Source organism: Ischnura elegans, chromosome 8 (assembly GCF_921293095.1).
Source record: "Ischnura elegans chromosome 8, ioIscEleg1.1, whole genome shotgun sequence".
In the NCBI taxonomy this organism is placed as follows: Eukaryota; Metazoa; Arthropoda; class Insecta; order Odonata; family Coenagrionidae; genus Ischnura; species Ischnura elegans.
Genome location: NC_060253.1, coordinates 35988820 through 36011821, shown reverse-complemented (window position 1 = coordinate 36011821; position 23002 = coordinate 35988820). Strand labels below are relative to the sequence as shown.

Below are 23002 nucleotides of genomic sequence, written 5' to 3'. Positions count from 1 at the left end.
TTCGACAAAGAGTTCTTACATAATACTTGGACGTCCCACAAGTACTTATGAATCGTATTTAATTATATTCTTATCCTTGAATAGAAGGAACATATTCCCAAGGGGACGCATTGTTCTTAATTTTAGTCACTGTTAATGCTATGATTTTTGTTTGAATGCATTCTACTATCTTTATTTATTGTTATAGCATTATGCCAATATGCCTTGGCGAGCACGCTATGCGGGAGTTTTTTCAAAATAACTAAATGTAATAAGAATCAGTCCCACTCGACAGAGCGCTATATTTTGTATATTTTTCTGACGCATTACTCGTTTAAAAGTTAGCATGTTCTCCAGAGCTTTACATTGGAATTAGTCTCTATGCCATCTGGTGGGGACTCTGGCAACTATTAGGTTGTAAATCTGCTCATAAACCCTTATAACTGTCGCTGGGCTTGGCTTACATATCCTCTTTAAGATAAAAACAAAAAAAATAAAATGACATTCACACCCTCATGAATTCTTCAATTACCAGCGTCTAAAGTGTAAGAAATTACCTTCGGAAAAAATAGCAAGGCAGCATTTTCATATTTTATGATGCTGGAAAATGTTGATGGGGGTCTTTTTACTCTAAGTACCCTGAGAACATCAAGACGATATCAGGTTTTAAGTAATTGTGGTCAACCCTAATCAACCAATATGGTTTTATTTTATTGTAGCAAATGACGTAGGTAATATGGTGCATACTACAAATTCCTGATAGGAATTACCCTTTTTCCCATCAATTTTTGAGGTTTTTTTGGAGTAAGACATATATTAAAATGTGATTGACTGACAATAATATGGCAATATACTAAAGAGTAGGTATACTTACAGTTTTGATTAATACCATTCAAATAAACTCATGATAATCGGCAATTTTTATTCAGAGAATGCATCTGCCTAAACATTGGGACATTTAATTTGAAATGCATCGTATGACTTTCGTCAAACAATGATCCATATAATAAATGGCCAATATTACACTCTAATCTGATGTATTCCATCAAATTATCTCCATCTAGACAGTACATTGAGTGATATTCAACTGAAAAATTTTCCTTACATCTAGGCAGAAAAAGTATGACAAAACACGGAAAATAAATTGGAAACATACTCTTATTTCTTTTCAGCATTATTTAGTTAAAGACGTAGATTAACGGAACAAATTTATCAATATAAATATACTATTTGTTTTAGCATTTCACGCAATTTTCCCAGGTATTTGATTCCGGAAGAATTAAACAGGCATTGGAAATACTAACAACAGTTAACATTACCTTCTCACCAATAAGTTAATAATTCCTTTTGAAAAAATTAATTGAGATAACGTATTTTAATATCGAGTGGAGGTGGCTTTGAGTGACTTCAGTAGCGATATCCCTCTTCGTAACGGGATGAAACATCTGCCACTCGTCGTGTGTCCACTTCAGGATTTCTTTGGATCAGAGTTCACGCGAAGATCTCGGGCACGTCCACCAAAGAGTGAAAACGTGTCACCACCACAATGAAATGCGGAGAACACGAGAATGGCATTCAAGATGGATGTCACCCAATCTCAGGTTCCTCCATTCCTGGCTGTAGATATTTTTCGCAGGACTCTGGAAATAAAAAGCATAATATTTGTATATTCATTCTAAGCGTGGCAAGCCATATTTTCTACCACAATAAATGATCCATCACTTCAAAAGTTCACTTCATCATTTTAGTTGAAAAACTTTTCAAATTCGAAAGTAATTCACCCGTTTTAATTCCAAAGGCGCATGAAATCTTAACCGGTTAAACTGTTTAAAAATAATAAGTTTTGGCGTCAATTATTCTTTAAACATATCAAATACGGACGCGATTCGCCCGTTGAATTTCAAAGGTTCTTCAAGTGCACTCGCCAATCCCAAAACACATTTCACTCCCTTCCTTTCTCTCTTTCTCTCCAGCGCGCTCACCCCTGGGCATCTTTCCGTTGCCTTCTGGGAATGAATGGAAAAAAAACCATGGGGACTCGGAAATACTCCCTGACCTCCGCTTGATTCGCACTTCCTATTTATTTTTTTGCCAGACGCGCGAATTTTCCGAGGATGAGTGCAATTCGACGGAGCAAACGGCTTTTTGAAAAAATTGAAAGAGCGCGCGCGCGCGTGTGCAAGTACACAAAACAAAAGAATGCGAAGATTTCGCCTCGGAGATTTCGCCTAAAAACTGAAAAGAGCTTCTCCATTGTTAGGTGGTCTCGGCGGTCGCCCGGTGAGCTCTCAGACCCGCGTTCAATCGTCGACGCCTTGGGGGCCGGTGGCATTTATGTCCATTTGTCCTTCTCACGTCTCTCTTGAAAGCCGTGCGATCGTAAATCCATTTGGCAGCAAGACCCCGCAGGAGATGCACAGCGGGCAGACCTCGTGAGGAAGGTTTTTTTTGTGCGATTGAATCTTCAATACTAAGTTATGAATATTCAGCACGAGCCCACTGTCATCAGTCATATACAGCGTCGAATTTTGTACCATAATTTATTATTTTATATTTAGATCCGTATTCAATTGTAAGCTGGCCGTTTTTTCCTAATTTTCTAACGTTTTACTTCCTTAAAAGTGATAGTTTTTTGGAAATTTTCGGATCATATAATAGTGAGTGAGGATGAAATGGTGTTGGAATGATAGGATGGGGAATAAGTAAGTGTTTAAGGAAATATAACTTCTTAAAGTTTCCTCTCTTCAGAGAATTAATTAAAAGTTAGTTAACTGTCTTCTATGGAGTGTAGCTCTCAACGGTAAGTAAACGTGGACTCTTCGGAAGGATAACAGAAATAGAACGGAGGCCGTCGAGATGTTGTTGTGGAAAGGAATGGAGTATGCGAAGCAAACGGAGGGAAAGGAAGGTCGAGGAGAGGAAGCTTGTATGAGAGATGCAGGGGAGACTGAAGTTTTGGATAGAGGGAATACTCAGAGGAATGGAATGGAATGGAATTTTAAATTCTGTGATAAAAAAAAGAAGAAGGTGGAGGTGGTAGAGAATAGGATTTATGGATAGAATTATGAGGATTAGGCCGTATTGTGGACTGTAGGGGAATGGGAACTTTGTTTTTTATTTGGAGGATAAAGATACAAAAAGAATGAGCGATTGGTGGGAACCATAGCAATGCGGTGTGGTGACGTGTGGGCCAATGAAAAACTCATACCCAAACCAAACTCTCCTATGGTGGCTAATGAGAGGCTAATATTCCAATGAGGACACCGCAGCGCGCTGGATTGAGGAGACTCATACCTCCTGCTAACCACTCCTTTTTGGTGATGAATTATTCTCTCAATACGTATACTATCATCTATAAATTTTCAGGACATTAAAACTGGACAGCGGTCAAATTTTGACTATTCCTCATAATTTGATAACTTAACCTGTATTTTTATAATTTTATTTTGTGTTATATATTAATAACACAGTTCATCATTGGTCAACAACCCTAAGATTAGTTTGACGCAGCTCTTCATTTCTTCATCCCTCTCTCGTATTCGCTAGCCTTTTCATTGCGGCGTAATTCTTCTCTTTTACTTCCTTCATAACCTATTCTATGCCACTCACTCGGGGGCGTTCCTTGCCCTTCTTCCCTTCCTCTTGTCCTTCTACGATTGCTTTCACCATGCCTCATAATGTGGCCAACTGAGTTGTCCCATCTTCTCCTCTAGGTTTTAGAAGGCTTCTTTTTTCTCCAACTCTTCTCAACACTTTGTCATAAACAGCCAAATTATTGGACAGGGTTTACTCTGCTTACCCTGAAAATTACAATGCTACTGCATACGTTTTACGCGAGTGATGATTCAACAAAAACAGACGCTCAAGAGGGAGGAATACGGCCTCTTTAATTTCCAAATTCATCCTTCTCCTCGGCATGATTTCTTTTCACTGTCACTGAAAGTCTCCAAAGGGTCAAATAATAAAAATTGGGACCTCCTCTATCTCGTGGGCGAATTTTTTTGCGGAAAGACCAGCGGCTGAAGCAACGAGTTAATGGCGGTGGAGTTCCGGCAATTTTTCCGAGGATCAACGGCTCAATTTCAAATTCAAATCCGGAGGCGCGCACTTAAAAACCGTTAAAAAATGAGGGAGAAAGAGACCCGTTCATTGGGGATGTTTATTTTTTTTATTCCTCTCTCTCTTTGCCCCCTCTCCATGGGCCACAGGACCGGTTTCACCCCCTACCAGCTCCCCCTCTTCCCACCCCCTCCATGTCCATGAAAGGGATGGAGATCTGGGGTGGAGGTTTGACCCTTTACCCCTCCCTCCCCTCTTTCCTTAATCGCCGAGCAGTTGTAATCAGCTGGCCCGCCTTGAATGACGCGCGATCGCAGACACACACCGGGCGGAGGAGGAGTAGGAATAACTCCCTCTCGACCGGTCTTTATTGGGGACGAGATACTCAATTCATTTAGTTTAGTATCGTGGGCCGTTTTGGCCTATGAGATATTTTACAAGACCACAAAAATTCAGTCAAAAGCATTTGACAGAGGTACATAAAAAAAACGCGACAGCAAGTCTCATTAAATACAAAAAAAATGAAAAAAAGGAGGAAAAAAAAACAAAATATGAGCCTATTCAAGCATATGCATAAAATTTAATCCCAAATGCGGGTATCCGGGTATCTAGTCACAAAAAAATCTAGACATTTTAATTACAATGGAAACTATATCACTAACAGAGGAAAACGTTTTTCAGAGGTCTATCACAAATAGAAAATTATATCATGAATGCGAAATATATTCTTCCCTAATCATATCAGTAATCAATCACGTCAACTTGGCTAGTTACAATGCGAATTGCCATGAACTATCATGAAGCAACTTATACACTTTTGTCTTAAATACTCGCGTAAAACTAGTGCATTAATTTTTTAAATTTTTAGAGTAACAGATTAGACCCTATTCAACATTTGCTTGCATCTCAACTATTGAAAATTTCCATCTGGAAAAAATCCCTGCCGCGCCTTTTGTAAGAACCTCCTCCTACGCGTGGGATTGATTTGACTGTCAAGTTCCACTTGGCATATATTTATGATTTTATTTTATACTTGTTTTTCATCATATTGATAATATTCGGTGGCGGCGGGGTAGCGTACTCGCCTGCCAAACAAGAAGTTGCGGGTTCGAGTCCCGCCTGGTTAGGTTTCCCCGGTCCAGGGCATAGTTGTTCGTGTACGTTTACTTGTTACATTTTTGAATACCCCGGTATAAAATGGCCAATAAGAGATGTATCCGGTGGTTTAAGAATAAAATAAAAAATTAAAAAATATATAAAATTTATAATCTATTCAATAACCCAATGTAGTTAGTGCTCTTTTTGGTGTTAAATAAATAAAAATTTCAAATTTTGCCGCTCCCTGATATCTGCCGCCACGGGCATGTGCCCCCTCTGCCCCTCCTGTAGTTCCGGGCCTTGGCAGAAACGACCGTGCGAAGGACCTTTTGGGCAGGCGACCGGATGGATAGATTGATGGCGTGTTTTCTTCCCCTCCCCTTGCAGAAGAAGGGCAGTTCGGTGGATGAGCCTTCAGCGAGGGGGTTGGGGAGGGCTCTGAAGGGAGGGGTCATCACCCATTGTGGTGCGAACCACAGAGGCGAGCCAAAACCCACCCTTGTCCGCCGCAGAACCATTGGTCCAATTACGACAAAGCACCCTCCCCTCCTTCAAAAAAGCCTCCTCTTTATTTTTTTTTCTGTTCAGTCAGCAGCCGACCTTCGTCCTGCAAAACCCCCGAAAAGCTTTTCCCCCTCAAAACACAATAGGCGAGGACCCCTTCGGCCGGCCCTCATAGTCTTCCCAAAGGGCCCGAGCCATTCCACTCCCCAAATACTACGCCCTCGCCCCTATTCCCCCTCTTACCCTCCCAACGCTTCACTCCGTAGGAGCAGCGATCCCTACGTCCGCCATTACGGGCCTCGAATTTGCAGTAAGCAAAGCCGATGTATGGAAAAAATTTACCAATAAATTATTTGTATGGAGAACTCGGCTTGAGATTCTTGTGCGCACTAGTCAATGGTGGGGTTCATAAAAAAACAAATATCGCGAAAACTGGCGAAAAAAGCGCAAATATTGACGCAGAGTTTGGTCTATGTTGAATTAGAATAAAAATTAAAGGCATGCAGTGCTGTAGCCATTTGCACAAGTGTTTCCTGCGCTCATTACACGAGTTTCATTAATACAAACTGTGAATCGCGGAAGAAGAAACTTGGGATGTATAAGGGGTCTTATTCTTCAAGTGTTTCAATTAATTTTCGCTAATTTGTTTTGCAAAAAACCTAATGCAAGGGCAGTTTACAGAATTAAATAGCAATAGATTAACCTAAAGAAGAACTTATTTTGAAATTGCAGTGTCTTCAGTCAAAAAGCGGCATTTATATAAAACATTTGCGCTAAACCTTATTAGATTTACTGAAATATTAGCGTGGGGTTCGGTTGATTTTTAAATTAGCGTGAAAATGCTGGAACTGCAGTCGGCGTTGTCATATGTTTTATACTCATTTCCTTCGTTATAATTCGTCCTTCGTTATAATTCAACCGTGAATTATGGAGGATGAAATATCGGAATGAAAATTAGCATTGATGTGACAAATGGAATGGAGGAATAATCTCCAGAAAAGGCATCAAGGTAGCTAAGGAGAAGTAAACTCAGTACGGTTTTTATGTAGTTCGTGCGGCGGTCTGCTATTAGGTGTTATAAGTGTGATAGAAGGCCTTCTGAATGCTTCAATTTTTTCTTCGATCTATAATGCCATATTAATATTAATCTATATTTTTGTTAAATATTAAACTTAATTGCTCCCTTTTTTTTTCTAAAGACCGGCCTTCTTGCACAACAACGCGACGTACCTTAGGCTTACCCTGAGCAGTCGGTGAGATGTTCCTCCACCGTTAACCGGTCAGACGGCAAATCTATCATTAATAGTTTCAGCAAGATCAATTTTAGTTAAGGTTTAGCAATAAATGGATACACCCTATGATACTTTTTTATCGTAATTAGTGTGAAATTAAATATTAAGAAAGTAAAATAGTAGTACTAGATGAACGGGAGGTACCACGGTACCTCGAAGTGGGGGGCGGTAGACAGCTTTTATGTTAATTGTTTTTCTCATTCCGGGGGTGCAGATCCCTAAGGTGATCGCCTAAATACGCTCCTGCTGGATTTAGATATCGAAAGTAACTGAAGACTCTACGAGTATGGCTAGCAATAGTCGTGGGACCAAGGCACAAAACGTAATTGGCAACTCCTTGTGCTCCGATGGGAATATATTTCTCTTCTGGAGCCTTGATGCTGCGTTATCCAACCGCAAACGTGCCTCGTCAAATAGCCAATTATTAGATCACGCCAGCAAAAATAATAGATGGGTATACGAACCCAGACGGCATAATTACTTGGTGAATAGAATCAATGGAAGAAGATTAGGTTTGGGTTCGGCTCTCATCAGGAAAAACAACCCCAAAGAGTTATTCAATGGATCAAGTCTGAGTCTCATATGTGGCCTTATATTCCTTCCCAATGGGATATGAAAGATATTATATCACATAAATTATGGATTTTTCACGAAGCTACTTAGGTGCTTTTGCAATAGGATAATTTTTACATCCCAGCAATGAAGATTATTTTTCAATATGAGCCCATTTAAATAATGAGCAGTCCGACTGATGCTTAACAGCATCCGATTAAAATTCATGCGACCTGTCCATTGAAAGCATTGTCTATTTCCCATGACCGCTATAAAGTTTTGGATGGAGATACGTTCGTTAGGCAGGAGGAAAATATTATTTTATTTTTGGACAGCTATTTTTATCAGTATTTCGAAAAACAATGACTATCCGTCGTAAATAACAGATTTTTGAGCTCTCAAAGATTTAAATTGCTTCCTCTGGTCGATTGAGCCAGTAATTGAAAAACATTTATGTAGAAAAAAATATTCGTGCTCACTGACTGTAAACGGAATTGCTCATAATAAATATCGACATATAAAATGAGGAATAGAGTGATTTAATCACCGATGATATTTGTATCTAAAATATTTTTGTGCATTCATTGGGTTTTCATGAGATTGATTGATTTTCCGGTCATAGTGATTATTCTTATGCCAAAAAATATACCATGTAGAGCTTCAGTCACCGTGGACATTTTTCCCTAGGGGCGACTACCTGCGATGTATCTGCTGAAGAGACCACAGCCCAGGAGCACCGACACTCGAATTTTAGATATACACGGAAACATCTATAAGGCTGCCACTGCCGGTTCCAGGAAAAAAGTAGTCGTTTAGAGGGGTGGCCGCTTAATAGGGAATTTTGGGGTACATTACATAACAGGTTTACTCATAGATTTAACAGCCATTGATTATATATTAAGTTAACAATTACTTTATTTAAAAATTTGGTGGATGTACTTTGTTTTTATTGTCTAACCTTCTTTTCCATAAAAATATTTTTCATAAAACTTAAAAGCTTCCATCTTAATTCAATTGTGCTCCTTATTAATATTTTGGATGAAAGATTTTAGCTTCATAAGAGAATAAATCCTCTATTTTACGCTCAAATTTGTTGTTTCTATTTCAGTTTCATCTTCTTCACTCTCAAATACATTTTCACCTGAGTGCCTAGAAAGCTTGACTTTCCGTTTCTCTGCCTCACTGGGAATTGTTTTCTATTTTTGAGATTAAGTGTAGGAGCTAAGGTTTGTTCGTTGGCCTGGTGATTTGGAGGGTCATTTTACATAGGTTTCATCGGGAAAATCATTCCATTCTGGGGAAAAATGGCCATTTAGGGGGGTGATCACTGAATAGCGGTTGCCGTTTGAATAGGCTTCACAGTAATTAAATTTCACAACGTCTTCTAAAATAACAATAAAGAACGATGAATTTAACTTTCCGCTATTTGCACATGAAATATATATTTGATGAAATAAAATGTATGGTCTTCCAACGCGAGCGAATGGACAACAACAAATCAGTATAGTCAACCCGCATAACACTCTAGCTTCTCCCTAGATAAACTTATAATTACATCTACTGTCTTTAAAAAAAAGCAGGACGCCCGATTTTTAGGAGCTCTATCGTCTAATTGAAGCAATCAATTTCAATGCAACAAAAATCACACAAAAGAGAATTTATTTCTGTGTTGGATCATATAATTTTAAAAATCTTTGGGTCTCTGGTATTGCCTTTGCTTAATTTTTTCTCGAAAAAGTACCGGTTTTTTGCGTGTAAAATCAAGTTGCCCAACTTTGAGCTCTTGGTATTCCCGTAGATTTCGATCCATTAACTTGAAAATTTGAAATATGAAAGCCAGATCTAGTATTAAGAGTTTACCGAGAACAAATTGTTTATACGACTAAAATTGATTGATTTGTTTTAAACAATTTAAATCCCTGCTAACTTTGACACCAATGCAATAGGTTAATTGGAAATTGAAAAAAACGGGCACTTTTTTGAGAAAACATTAAGTACAAGAAATGCTATGGAGCCGAATACTTTTAAATTATACGATCCAGCATAGAAATAAATTCTCTTTTGCATGATTTTTGTTGCATTGAAATTGATCGTTTATTTTAGACGCTAAAGCTCCACAAACTCGGGTGTCTCGCTTTTTTTTTTACAGACAGTACGTCTAAATGCTATGCATTCCGCAAGCCACCTCAATAAGCGTGTGTCGAAGGACGTTAGTACGGCAGCCGTGAACAAAGAAAGGAAACACTATTGCTCAGGATTCCGACGGAAGAAGATTTCACCAGATTGCCTCACGCTCTGAAATTAGCGTGAATCCGTACAGACGAGGAATAAATAATCCTGTTGATAAATAACTAGTCATTTACCGAAACGTCGAAGCTATTAAAGAGCATTACACGTTGTGATGCCCGAGAAACATCTTTACTTCGAGAATTTTCCAGCAGGCTTAAAACTCAATTCTTCGGACTGAACCCTCAGGTATAAGCTTATTCCTACAGAAAGGATTGTGGTACTTACATGAGATTTATGACTGTGGGATCATAACTTGTAGGCTGGTTAAAACCGAGATTACAATGCAGTCTAAATATTATTCCACCCAAAGGGAGAAGTGAGCATTTTTCGAGAGCGCCACCTGGCGCCACTACGAGCACTTTACCCCCTCCCCTCCGCGTCTGTCCCTTTGGAAAGGGGGGCGGAATAAGGGTGCCTTTTCCTTCCTTCCCCCTTCGCCCCCCCCCCCACACCTCCCGCCCCCTTTCTGCTTCCCCCATTGTGATTTCGTCGTTTGGCGTTTTCCGTGATTGGATTGGAGAGGACCCCTTCCACACCCCCCCTTTGCCCTTACGCCATTGTCATGTCTTCCCTCCGGGGGCGAGGAGTAAGTAGGGGGGAGAGGGGGTCGGGAGACGCCCTCGGTCCCCCCCCAGAAACCCGCCCCCCAAAAAAGGTCTCCCTTCCCGATCAATCGAATACTACTTATATGAAGAAGCAAATCCCTTGCGAGGGGAGTGGGGTGGAATGTGAGGGTGGAAGAAAGAAAAGAACATGGCGCCACCTTCTCTCTCTCCTCATCCTCCTCCTTTCCGGAACGGTGGCCACCCCTGTGTGACCCTCCCTCCACACCCACCCCTTCGGAGGCACACGGGCGGCCCTGAGAGAGGTTGGGGTCTGAGAGTCGACACTCGGGGAGCCTTCGCTCTCGACTCAAGCTGTGCCATGCCCCAAGGGTGTTACTCAAACGTTCTATTCTTGCTGATTCTTGCGAAAGGGAAACGGAATAAAATAAATAAAAGATTCATATAAAAAGTACTTAAAGAGACTTGGTAAGCTCGTATGGATAAAATAATTATTTCTAGCATTATTGTGCAAGTATTTTACTCTCACGAGTTTTTTTCATTGCGTTTTGTATTACTTTCGATATTCGATTAACGTAACACCAAATATGTTAAAACCAGTTTAACCCTTTCCAACCCACAGCTACTTCTGGATGAAAATGAATTACAAGATTTTAAAATTTTTCATTTGGAAAACTTGAAAACTTTTCTTTCAACCATAGATGTCGTGGCAGCCAAATATTTCGTCATTACTGCTGCATACATTTATTTTGGCTTATTGCATTGAAGTAGATGCATAATATTAACCGTAAACATACTCATAACAATTTTGTGGTTGCATCGAATAAAATTAACTTTCCAATCTAATATAAGATATTTTGGTTCAAGTTCATCTGAAACCGCTACCGATATAAAATGCCTCGAAAATTTACCCCGTAGTCATAATTTTTTGTCAGGTTACTAGCGATATTCGTACTGTGAAAAATATTTTTACATTCACCGTCCAAATTAAACATTTTCATATTATTTTGATGAAAGAAATACTGTAAGAAACGTCAAAATAAGTAGCATTCAGCTTTTATTAATACATATATCTCCATACTTGGTATGCATATATCTGTTGCCTATTCATAAAATTAAGTATTCAATAAATGATTTATTTTATGTGAAACACTTACACTTTGAAACAGGGGGCATCCCACGAACATGGGCCCCGAGCCCCCCAAAATCTTAAATCCAGCCCTGCATGGGATAATGCGTGAAAATAGTTAGCAGAGGCCATGTTGATATTTTTTAAGTCTGACGGAAACGATAAAATAAAAGAAATATTTTTCCGTGCGGATTATTATTGAGATTTCATTCTTCCTCCGAACAAAGAAAGGACTTACAAGGGAGAAGGACTTTCAAGAGAAGAAGAAAATAATATTTTAATCTCTTTAACTGGTTGTAACAGATTTGGTATTGCAAATGCAAGAAAAACTCAGTAGTGAAATCACTCGAACGCAGTAGCGGATACATATGGGGGGCGCGCACCCCCCATATGTATCCGCTACTCCGCGCTCCGCGCACCCCCCCTCCCTTGCGGGGTGCCCGCATTGCTGAAAATTGCAGAACCACAATTGTAACTTTTTTTATATCATAAGATAGCTTTGTCTTGTATATGCGTTTAATTAATTTAAAACAAACTTAAATTTTGCGTGTAACTTTTGTAAACTATTATTTTTCATTACGAGAAGAGTAAAGATTGCTCAAAATATCTTTCGTGCCCCCCCCCCCTTGAGTTTTTCTGTACCCGTTACTGTTCGAACGCGGACTTATTTTTGTTTCATGAAAGCTCTTGTCCTAACACACCCAGTTTGCAGTGGGTTGTGGGGTAGTAGGTAGATATATTCACACCACAGCCTTAATATTCAGCGGACTTATTCTGTTCATTGAACGCATTCTGTGAGACTTCTCCTCATTTCCCTCTGTACATTTTCATAAAGACTTTCGTTCTCTGAAATCGTATACATCCCCAGGGTTCCCTCCGTATTGTACCTACCTCGCATGACTTGGCCCTTTCGTTTTGGTTCCCACTCGCGACGTCGTCGTCGAAACTGATTGGCGCTGCCATCATTCTGATCCCCCAAAATACCCTCCTCACCCGATCGACTTCCCTTCCAGCCAACCTTCTTCAACTCCCCCAATGATCACATATCCCTCCCCCCTACTCCCTACACCAATGAGACTCCATCTTGGTTTTTCACCTCCACTTCCTCCTCAGCAAATTCAACCCCAACGAAAAGGAAATATGTGGGAGAAATGAAATTCCTTAAGGCTGTAAAATGTGATTCTGGAGCTCTAAAAATAAACTAATTTTTTTCCATGAATTCCAAATCATCTGTCTACCTCTAATTAGTAATCTGCAGAGATGTATTTCAATGATTCTCCTTTGAATTTGATTGAAAATTCATTTAGTTTTGGGGTATTTTCAAAAGAATATTCAAGTCACCAGTACTTAACCCTACAGCAATTTTATAACAAATTTTCTTCTGTAAAACAGCGCTCAATTCGGTATCATTGACTAAAAATTCATATTCAAAATAAAGGTTTTGATGAAATTACATTTTTTAATTTTTATTCCAATATCCTATAGCCAATAGATGCCAAAAATGAAGTTAGTACTTTAGATAACGGAAAAAATAGTTTTGCATCGATTTTGATGCTAGCTTTGCAATATAATGCAGATAATGTGTCTCTAACACCTCAGTGTGAAAATTCATTAATGGGAAAGTCAAGGGATTGAGTAAGGCAGGAATTGGATGGAAGGGAATTCAAGAAGTCAGAGCGCCAAATTAAACAAAATTTGAATAGAAAACAATCGAACACATAAACTCTCTCGCTAAACAAGTAGATTTGCCGAAGGAAAAAATTTACACTGAACATATTAAATGAAACTACTCTGTACTACTCACACAGCTTTTCATTTATCCCGATCGATTTCAACAACAATGCATATTTTAAAAGTGGAAGAACGAACTGTAAAATGACATATTGTTGGTAAATATCTGTCGGGTTTTACACCGGGTGAGTATTTCCATCCTATGTTTCATCTTTGTTCAAAGAATCCAAGTGAAGTCGATGAGAGTTTCGCTCGTTGAAACGTTGAAAGGAGAGATGGGAAACGTCACCCGATGTGAAGCCCGTGATGTCTTCGCCAATATTATAAGTCAGGAAAGTATTATGAATTATAAGGCATTATGAAACATTGTTGTTAAAATCAATCGGGATCAGTGGCGTAACTAGAAACATGCTTTGGGGGGGGGATGAGAGGGGATGGGGAAGGTCGACCTCCCACCAACCTTTTAGGAAAATTTTCGAAACGAAATGACATGCCTGCAAACACATTTTACATACTTTTAGCTCTTAAAATTTGGATTTCATTAAAAGGTTACGTTAATATTTACCATAAGTCAAAACTAGATAAAGGTTTGAATATTATATTTATTCTCTGGGGCTTTGGGGGGGATCTATCCACCCCATAGGTACGCCACAGATCGGGATTACTATATAGGTGTGTGGAAAGTACAAAGTAATCTCATTTAACGTGTTTAACGAACAGAAATTCCACAAAGTGTCGCCTTCATCTATTTTTTTTAAATTTCCGAATAGGATTCAAGCGCACCCACTCTCGCGTTCCTCTAATTTGTTCTCCATAGTATTATCGCGGTGTGTCACTGACCTAATACGTGTGTGTGTTTGTTCTTTCGCTTTGAATGCCAATTTTGTTGTATTCAAATCTCAGACTCACATCTTGACCTACATTCTATTCAACCACTTCCACATAAAATCCTTTTACTTGCCTCGAAAAAAATTTATGATAAAAAAATGAGTTTTTCAAGGACTGAAACTTTAACTTGTCAAGGCGTAGTTACACGGTATTGTAACAATTACGAGTTCATGCGTGAATGCATGAACGTTTTTTGGTGAACCGGATCGGAAAATGTACGAATGCATGAACCATTATGGTACGCATTCAATTTTCCGTTCACGAATTTGTACAATTGAAGTAGTTACTTGGTGCATTTTTACGTTAATAATCGCTATTATTCATCAAGAAATTAATTCGTACAAGTACCTTGTAATCTGAAATTCCGACCTCGGTGGCGGTGGGGTAAAGTCCTTGCCTGCCAAACCGAAGGTCGTGGGTTCGAGTCCCGCCTGGATAGGTGGTCCCTATCCAAGGCATGGACGTTTATGTAGTACGATGTTTATGTTGAAATAATCGTCGTATAGACCGTTACGTGCTATTTTCGTGGAATATGGGAATAAAATAAATAAATAAATAAAGAGTTCGCTCTGTCCTCAGTGTTATGCCTTCTTGAGTTAATAAAAAAATGATAATGTTACATTTAACGAAGGAAATTTGCTCTCAGCCAAAAATTCAAGATATTCAGGCCTCGAAGGGATGCGCTCAAGATATATAGAAAGATGTATTTCCGCTGAATGTCGACAAAAGAGAAGAAATGGAAGAGAACCAATTTTGAAGAACGGACTCGGAAAAAAATCATCCCCTTCCCCGTCTTCTCTCAAAAAATCCATCTCGCCGTGTGACTGAGGGAGAGAAGGAGGCACAAACCGAATTCGAAGGGGCACATTTGATTGGGCCCCGCCCAAAAAGCACCCCAACCCCTCTAGCACCACCCTCCCCTTCAACTTGGGTGCGGAAGAGGTCTTTTCATTCAGCGTCTCCAAGGCAGCAACTCACAATATACATGTATGCAGATGGAGGTGTAATGAAATGATCCCAAGGCAATATCAATTAGGGAGAGGTAGTGAGCTTAAAGAGCAAAGTATTAGCAATGGACTCATTCCCCAATTTTATTATATGATCAATGGTGATTGTTGGCGCAAAGATGTTTGTGTTGTGCCACTTTGCCTGCCATTGTATGAAGCGACCTTTTAGTTCGTGTTTCGCTTTGTTTGTCTCTTATTGGTGGTAAACAAAGATTGTTACAGACGCACTTGTGCTGTTTTTTCGTCAATTTGTGCATTTAATCAATTTATTTATTTATTCCAAAACCACCAAAAACAGCACACATTGGCCTTTTAAATCTGGGTTTTCAACAAGTTAACAATGATACATGCATGCACATCCATGCCCCGGATAGGGGCTATCGTCCCAGGTGGAGCTCGAACGCGTGACCCTTGGTTGGCAGGAGAGAATTTTACCTCGCCGCCAAAATTTGTATTTAAAATACTCTCTGCAAATTTTCTTAAAGTTGATTATGTCTTAATTTTTGCCTACTCCTTTAGCGCGAAAGCAGTGATACATTGCAAAAATATAGAGACCTGCATTTTTCCGTTTATTGATCCGTCTCCAGCTTCTCAAGCCATCTGCATCGAAAAGTCGACGACCTTAACATTTTCTCAGGTAAGCCGATGACGTCGCAAGCTTATACCTTTTCCCTATTCCCGTACCTGGTGCATCGACCGATTCGGTGTTTCTTTTTTGTTAACACTCTTGTCAGCAATTGTTTCCCTGAGTGTTTCCCTGAGTAAAAGGTTCTCCGTAACGAATAAATGAACAATGAATCTAATGATGTCACCAACTTCTGAAAAGTAGGTTTAGACCTACACATTTTAATATTTTGAACTTACGAGAGAATGGTTGACTGGGGAAGAATTTTTCTCGTCGTAACTTATATCTCCACCCAATTCTTTCAATGAATTCCCATTATCAGTAAAAGTGAAGGACCCCTCTTTTACAAAAAAAGTTGAAAACAAAAATCTGTTTCCGTTCAATGTCCTTAAAGTTGCTGAAACACTCTTTTGGGTTGTTGTAGGTTAGGGATCAGTGGGGAGCCCCTGCCTACCCATTAATTCATACGTACTGAACTAAAATACATGGTGTATATCATTTTCCGCTTACCGTTCATAATATGCATGAAATAGTTTGAGAAGGGAAAGACACAAAAAAAATCTAAGGTGGTGCACGGCTTATATGCTGGGCCAGGTGATTGCGAAAACTTGTGGAGGTGATACGAAGGAGGTATGTGGTTAGGATGGGGCGAATATCAAACGGGTAGGATATGTTAAAAAAATATGTTTGGAGAAAACTGTTCGGTAAGCAGGGAAAACAGAAATTAAATATGATTTTTAGATAGAAGAAATAAGAAGAGGCTATGTAACGAATTGAAAAGGGAAGTTCAATTTGAAAGCGGGGCAGGTTCGCGGTGATTTGTTAAAATATTCTCAACATAAACCAAAATTAACCGAAAAAATAAATCCAAAAATAACTACTCACGCATACAATGGCCAATCTTTGCAATATTTTAAGGGATTAAATCATCTAAGGTAATTCATAAGAAATGAAAAATACTGATCTAACTTTGCGAAGATTTTAAGGTTTGATTTGATTTCAGTACATGATATATCACGTGTTATAGCTATAGTGTATAAAAAATGTATGAAAATGAAGTTCAAATTCTCGACTGGAAAATACCTGTGGTTACGGTTATTTACGTCTTCAACCGACATTGCTGCTAAGGTTTCATATATGCAGAGAGAATCGATCCCCCAAACTTCGTAAGGATTGTATTTCCTGATACTCTAAAACACTCAAGGAGCCTTCACCACAGCGAAGAAACTGACTGCTTGAATGGGGTGTGAAAGAGGTCGAGTAATGCTTTTGTCGTATTGGAAAAAAAAATCCAGAAATTTGTCCACAAGGAGTTGGCGTGAATGGATGTTGCAAATGGATTGGTTTGTTATAGTGTGTAATAGATAAGAAAACTGCTATACAAAAGGTTTATACCGATGATTTTTCTGAGAAATTGAATATTTTGGACGTTGCCAGTAATGAATCATGAAATTTAACATGCAATACGGAGAATATACATGATAGTTTATTATAAATGACTTAGTTTTCTCGGTGAGAGAGTTAGATGAAACACGCCAGCGATTTCAACCGTGTTAGAGATTCCGACATTTAGGTAGCTGACTCTGCTGTCTGTTATCCGGAGTAAATTATATTGGACTAAGTATGACCAAATTAGTCAATTCCCTTGGTCCCTGAGGACGACAGCAGAGTCAGCTGTCAAAACGTCGGCCTGAAGCCAACGTTAACTCGGTTGAAATACCGAGAGTATTTATCGGAAGTAGCAATTTATAGTGAACTTCAGTATAATCTTGTGTGAAATGGAGATGCTGAATGGAACAAAGGTTACAGTCAATCTTTAAAAGACGACGGATTCCAGTATTCTTTTGTTTCCGTTGTCCGAGTAAAAATGTTTGGAAAATGTATTTTCCCATTTCCTTAAACAGCGAACAAATGGATGGAAGGGAAACGGGAAATGAGGGAAAATTGAGTTTTCTTGCCGGGAGAAGAATTCATAACGAGCTGAAGGAAAATCAAATATTTAACAGCTAGGAAAAATCTACGCGCAGTTAGCAGCCGAAGTGTTGAAGTAAGTACGATTAATGAGGCAATATTCAAGATACCAAGGTGAATCAAAAGATAAACTGGGTTTAGGTAAGATTACTAATTAATAAATCCCAGATGAATAAAAAATGAACTACAGCTACATTCTCAATGTAGTCATCTATATAAAAAACACGCTTTTACTTAATCAATATTTATATAAAAAATACGCATTTACTTCACCAGTACAAATTTTATTTACCATTTGGGTTTTAGTGGTTCCACTGATCAACGAAAAAAACCATCGTAACAGAGTGTACTGTTGACTATATCCTGTAGAAACCGAGAATATCATTCAGATCTTTCTCGCATAAAGTTATAAAATGACTTTTGGCTACCTTATTTTTTTATTTTATCTACATCTTCAAATTACCCCGCAAGCTGCCTAAAAGGCGTGTGGCAGGGGGTGTTAGGACACCAGCCATTTGCACAATTTGGACCATTATAAGCTTTGGGGAAGTGAAAGAACACTTATTCCTCTAGACAAAGTGACCATCAGCGGTCACTTAACGTCCGTCAACAACTGATTCAGGACTAGGTATACAAGTACACCCGAAAACAACGAATACCGCTTAATGACCTGCGAAAACTTTGATCAAAAGCCCAACTACTTTCTATGAGTATTGTGGTAAAAGATGAAGACATGGGAAATTTAAGCAGTCCATAAGAGCGCATCTCATCGTCAGACCATACTTTGTAGAATTTGTAGATGTTTATAATAAAACTCATACATAAATTTGACAATTATTATCAAGTTAACCAACCCAGATTTCGGATGCCCAGCACCATTTTCTTGGAGATTTGTGCTGAAAATTTTCCTGGAAGATGGAGCTGAGCTGAAAACCCTGAGTCGGTTAACAATGCAATAAGTGCATAGTTGAATTAAGATATACAACCTTTGTAAATTTTCACTGATTTTTTTTAGCCACGACGCGTTCGACGATAAGGCGTCATTTTCGAGGCTGAAATGAAAGTTCTGAAATGACGACTTAGCATCGAAAGTCGTCGTACGTAATAAAAAATCTGTGAATATCTTGTATGATGTTAGGCACGATGTGGTGGAAGTTCTTAATATAAGTAAAATTAGACATTGCATTGAGTTTTATTTTGACATTACGCGCTTCGTTGTTGCAAAACAACATGATAATGTTGACACACTTGATACATGAAAATAGCATACACAAAAACATTTGATACTGTTGTTTGTAACAACGAAACGCGTAGTGTGAAAATAAAACGCAGTGGAAATATTGCAATGTCTAATTTTACTAAAAATCTGTGCAGAATTACAAAAGTTGTATGTCTTCATTCATCATGACTTTTCACCAATTGAAAGCCGAATCGATCAACTTCATGTGTAGAGGTAACAATTGCGTTTTAATGTGAAGACTAAGGCAGTTTCACTGATCCATGTGGGTTTGGAAGATGCGGAAACTGTGGACGTAGAAAACTTTGCATCTGTGGAGGCCGTAAGAGACAGATATCTCCGCAGCTCTCACCGCCGCCCCTGACTCACTCTTGAAATGACTCGCCGGCCCTCGTTTTGACCGAAACGCGTCCCTACCCCACCTATCACCCCTGTCGAGACAGGGGAGGGGGAAATGAGACGACCCCTTGGCATCTTTCAGGGGTGGTGAGGGGGAGAGGAAATTTGGGGTGTAAATCCCTCACTCCAGGTTTGCTACCCCCTCTTCCCCCCCTCCTGAACCGCGCAGTAGGATGTTTAAGCGTGAGGATGTGACTATCTCTCCAATTTGATTTGCAGCGTTCGTCCTCGTCTCGTTAAAGGAACCGTCTCTCTGTTTGCCCCCCATTTTCAAAATTCCTCTCTTTTCCCTCGTTTACCGCTCGCTTATTCTTTCTTCCCAAGGTCTCGGGGCGAATTTTTTTTTCTTACACCCTCCCCTTCCCTAACCACTCGCCGAAGCGACTTAATTGTACTCCTGCCAATCAAAGTAGACCTCCGTTCTCTTTCTCGTATATTCCTCTTTCCTTCCACCACCTCTTGAGGCGAAGTTGCCTTCCTCACACCTCTTCAGCCGCTAATATCACAATAGAGGTTTCTCCATTCGTACACCTACTACTACTGTCACTGAAGGCTCATTTCAATGGGTTTACAACATCGAGACTCGCTTCCCTGGCGGTTCAAGGTGAATTAAAATTAGCGAATTAGCGAATTTAAACGAAATTTTGAAACGTTTTTATGAACTCGCTATGTTGTTAATACTACTGCCACTCAAGGCTCATTTCAATGGGTTTGCAAAATCGAGACTCGCTTCCCTGGTGGTTCAAGGTGAATTAAAATTACAGACGAATTAGCGAATTTTAACGAAATTTTAAAATGTTTTAATGAACTCGCTATGTTGTTTGTCATCTTGTCCGGGTCAAATCTTGCGAATCAATTTTAATCCACTTTCCGATTAGCTATCAAGCTGAAATTTTCAGGATAGGTCAGAACCAGATGGCCAAGCATTATTCTAACAATTTTATTATGATTTTGACTGCATCTCGATTGCTATTCAGAATTTAAAATTTAATATGGAGATTAGTTTAATAATGGCCACCAAAATGGCGCTGCGATCATTTATCGGAACGAAAATGAAAGAGAGTTTGTTACAAGTTTGCTTACTTCGAAGTTAATATTAAAAATTGATTGAGCTAAAATATACTTGAATTCTTTTTGGTTCGCCATAAAAACATTCGCGTGTCGCTGACATGTGAGGGAGTATTTACCGAAATTTATATTCGTAACCATAAAGCGTGTCAAATTAAAAATTTTCATTGCTATTTCTCTTGAATCTTTTGCAAATATTATTAAAAAAATGGATTGCTCCCCACTCATCGCCGCGTTACGGACATTTTTTAAAACCGATTACACCGCGATTTCAGTGGCGGCATAAATAAAGCATCTACCAGACTGTCTGGTGCCTCCTCTATGTGATACTTTTAAGTACGCAGTTTGACAGTTCTTTTTTGGTGATCGCTGGCTGTTCCCAAGAGGTGACATCACAGTTCACACTGGGGTGTCTGGTAACCTTTCCTCCTTTTCCTCATTTTTCCCAATTACTACCGAAAAGTAAATTAATATTTTCAAGAGCACTTTCATGAATTTTGCTGTTATCTAAATCTGAGGACTGCAATGAAACGTCAAAAACTTGGCATTATTTTGAGAGATAGAAAAATTTACCAATTCCACTTAAACATGAGTTTTATGTAAATCCTTTTACTTTTCTTTTTCCCTGATAATGTTACGTAAAGTTGCTGATATATGTGTAATGTGTTAACCAATATTGTTTACGCATAGTTTTATACTCTTAAATTTCGTCACATGATGTATGTCTTTAAGTGTGATGCAATAAATGCTGTTCCTGCGATAAGAATTTTATTCATGCATTAGTTATGCTAAGTGCAGAAATGTAAAAAATATGACGGTACCTGAAATTTCCCGGCAATTTGAGACAGGCCAGTGAATCACCGAAATGTAACGAAAATGAAATCACCACTCGGAATGAACTACATGAATAAACACGCCATTTTTGTGATCAGCGAATCAGAACCATTTGGCCCCATCTCAGATTTGTCAATTAAATAATAGACGCATTTGGAAAATCATAAATTAGCTCCTGCTTGCTCTCATGTACCCTGCGCTTTGGTACATGCACTATAGGTGGCGTTTCCCCACGTGACGACTTAATTTCACTCCTGCCAATCAAAGAACACCTCTCCTTCTCGTTCTATTCCTTTCACATTTTCCTTCACCCTCTTCGCAAACCTCTTGAAATGAGGTTTTCTTCTGCTCCCGTCTCTTATCTTTTCTTCTTTTCACGCGGTTCGACAGTCTTTTGGCAACTACACGACGCCCACGTCAGCGAATGTCGAAAGTTAAATTAAATTAATGGATGACATAACATATTTTTGTAATACTTTATCCTAACTTTTACATTTCATGTACTGTATCCTTTTTACATCAACGATGAATCGTGTCGAGCAAAAATAACTTTAGTGAAATATTGCAGTGACTTATTGAAATAATGTTTCAAACACACGACTAATTATGTGTTAATACATGTTTATTTACCCAATTCCAAAAAAATAGAGACCCATATTCCAAGGAATGGTGTAAAAATATAATAGGAGGTCAAGGATACAACTTATTCTAATACCTTCAATTCGAAAAATTGGTATCAACTAGTGAATTTGCTGATGGCATCCTTGAAATTCACCGCTGACTTTTTCCCAAAACAATTTTTATAAAAGATATCGCGGCACGATGTGACGCTAAGCAAAATATTCCATTTTTGACTTGACAAGCCGGGTAAAATAGGTTAAATTATAAATAATTATATGAAGCACGAAGAAATGTAAAATACAAAAGAAACGTTGTAACAAACCACAATAATTTCTACACTTGTGTACATCTTCCTGAAATCGACAGGTTTCATACGACCTTCATTTGCATAGTGAATGTTTGATAAGTTCCAAAGACTCCACTGTTGCACGTAAATAGCAAGGTAATAGTAACGTATATTGTGAGCCATTCGCTGTAGAGCCCGAATTGATTATTTCAATATCCTCGCAAGAAGTGGGAAAAATTACTTTCAACCAGCTTTTTTTTCGATTTGGGACCACTGTGCGTTGTGGGGGGGGGGGAGGGTGATGAGTTCCCAAGAGATGGCACCACAGTCCAAAGAGGGGTGGCTGGTTACCTTTCTCCCTCCACACCCACCCCTCACTCATTTTGCCCACTCGGATGATGGCTAATATGGCGGCCATCACTAACCTCCATTCACTCGCCCTTGGCGGAACCCTCGCTGCCGTGGCGATGGGGTATGGACTCGTTCATCCATTTAATTTTTACTGTGTTTAATACATATATTAAATAATCGCAGTTTTACCGTCATATGGGTCGTATACGTTTTATTTACTCACCCAGGATTCGACCTGATTATGTAATTTCCATGATATCGTAGTTCGCCAAAACTTTGGTCGGTAATTAAAAAAAATCTGTGGACCGCATAAATGCTTATTTGGGATCATGTTATATAATTAAAAATATATCGAATCTGTCTTTTGAGTTAAATATAAGCATATGTTTCGTGATAATTATAGCCCTCTATACTTGCGTGGTAAGAGTTCCAGCAAGAACACAAATAAGTGAGAGGCAGAAGGGGGAGAACAACTGCTCACTCGTATGGTGGTTTAGTACTTGTAGGAGGCGACCGACA

General features: G+C 39.0%; 1 long non-coding RNA gene across 1 annotated transcript in view; it reads right to left on the bottom strand.

Moving 5' to 3' along the window:
• Positions 1 to 879: 879 nt before the first annotated feature.
• LOC124163851 overlaps positions 880 to 23002 on the bottom strand; it is a 51091-nt gene continuing 28968 nt past the window's right edge. Inside the window, exon 5 of the long non-coding RNA XR_006865852.1 lies at positions 880 to 1619. This is a non-coding gene — a long non-coding RNA (uncharacterized LOC124163851). The remainder of the gene's footprint in view (positions 1620 to 23002) is intronic.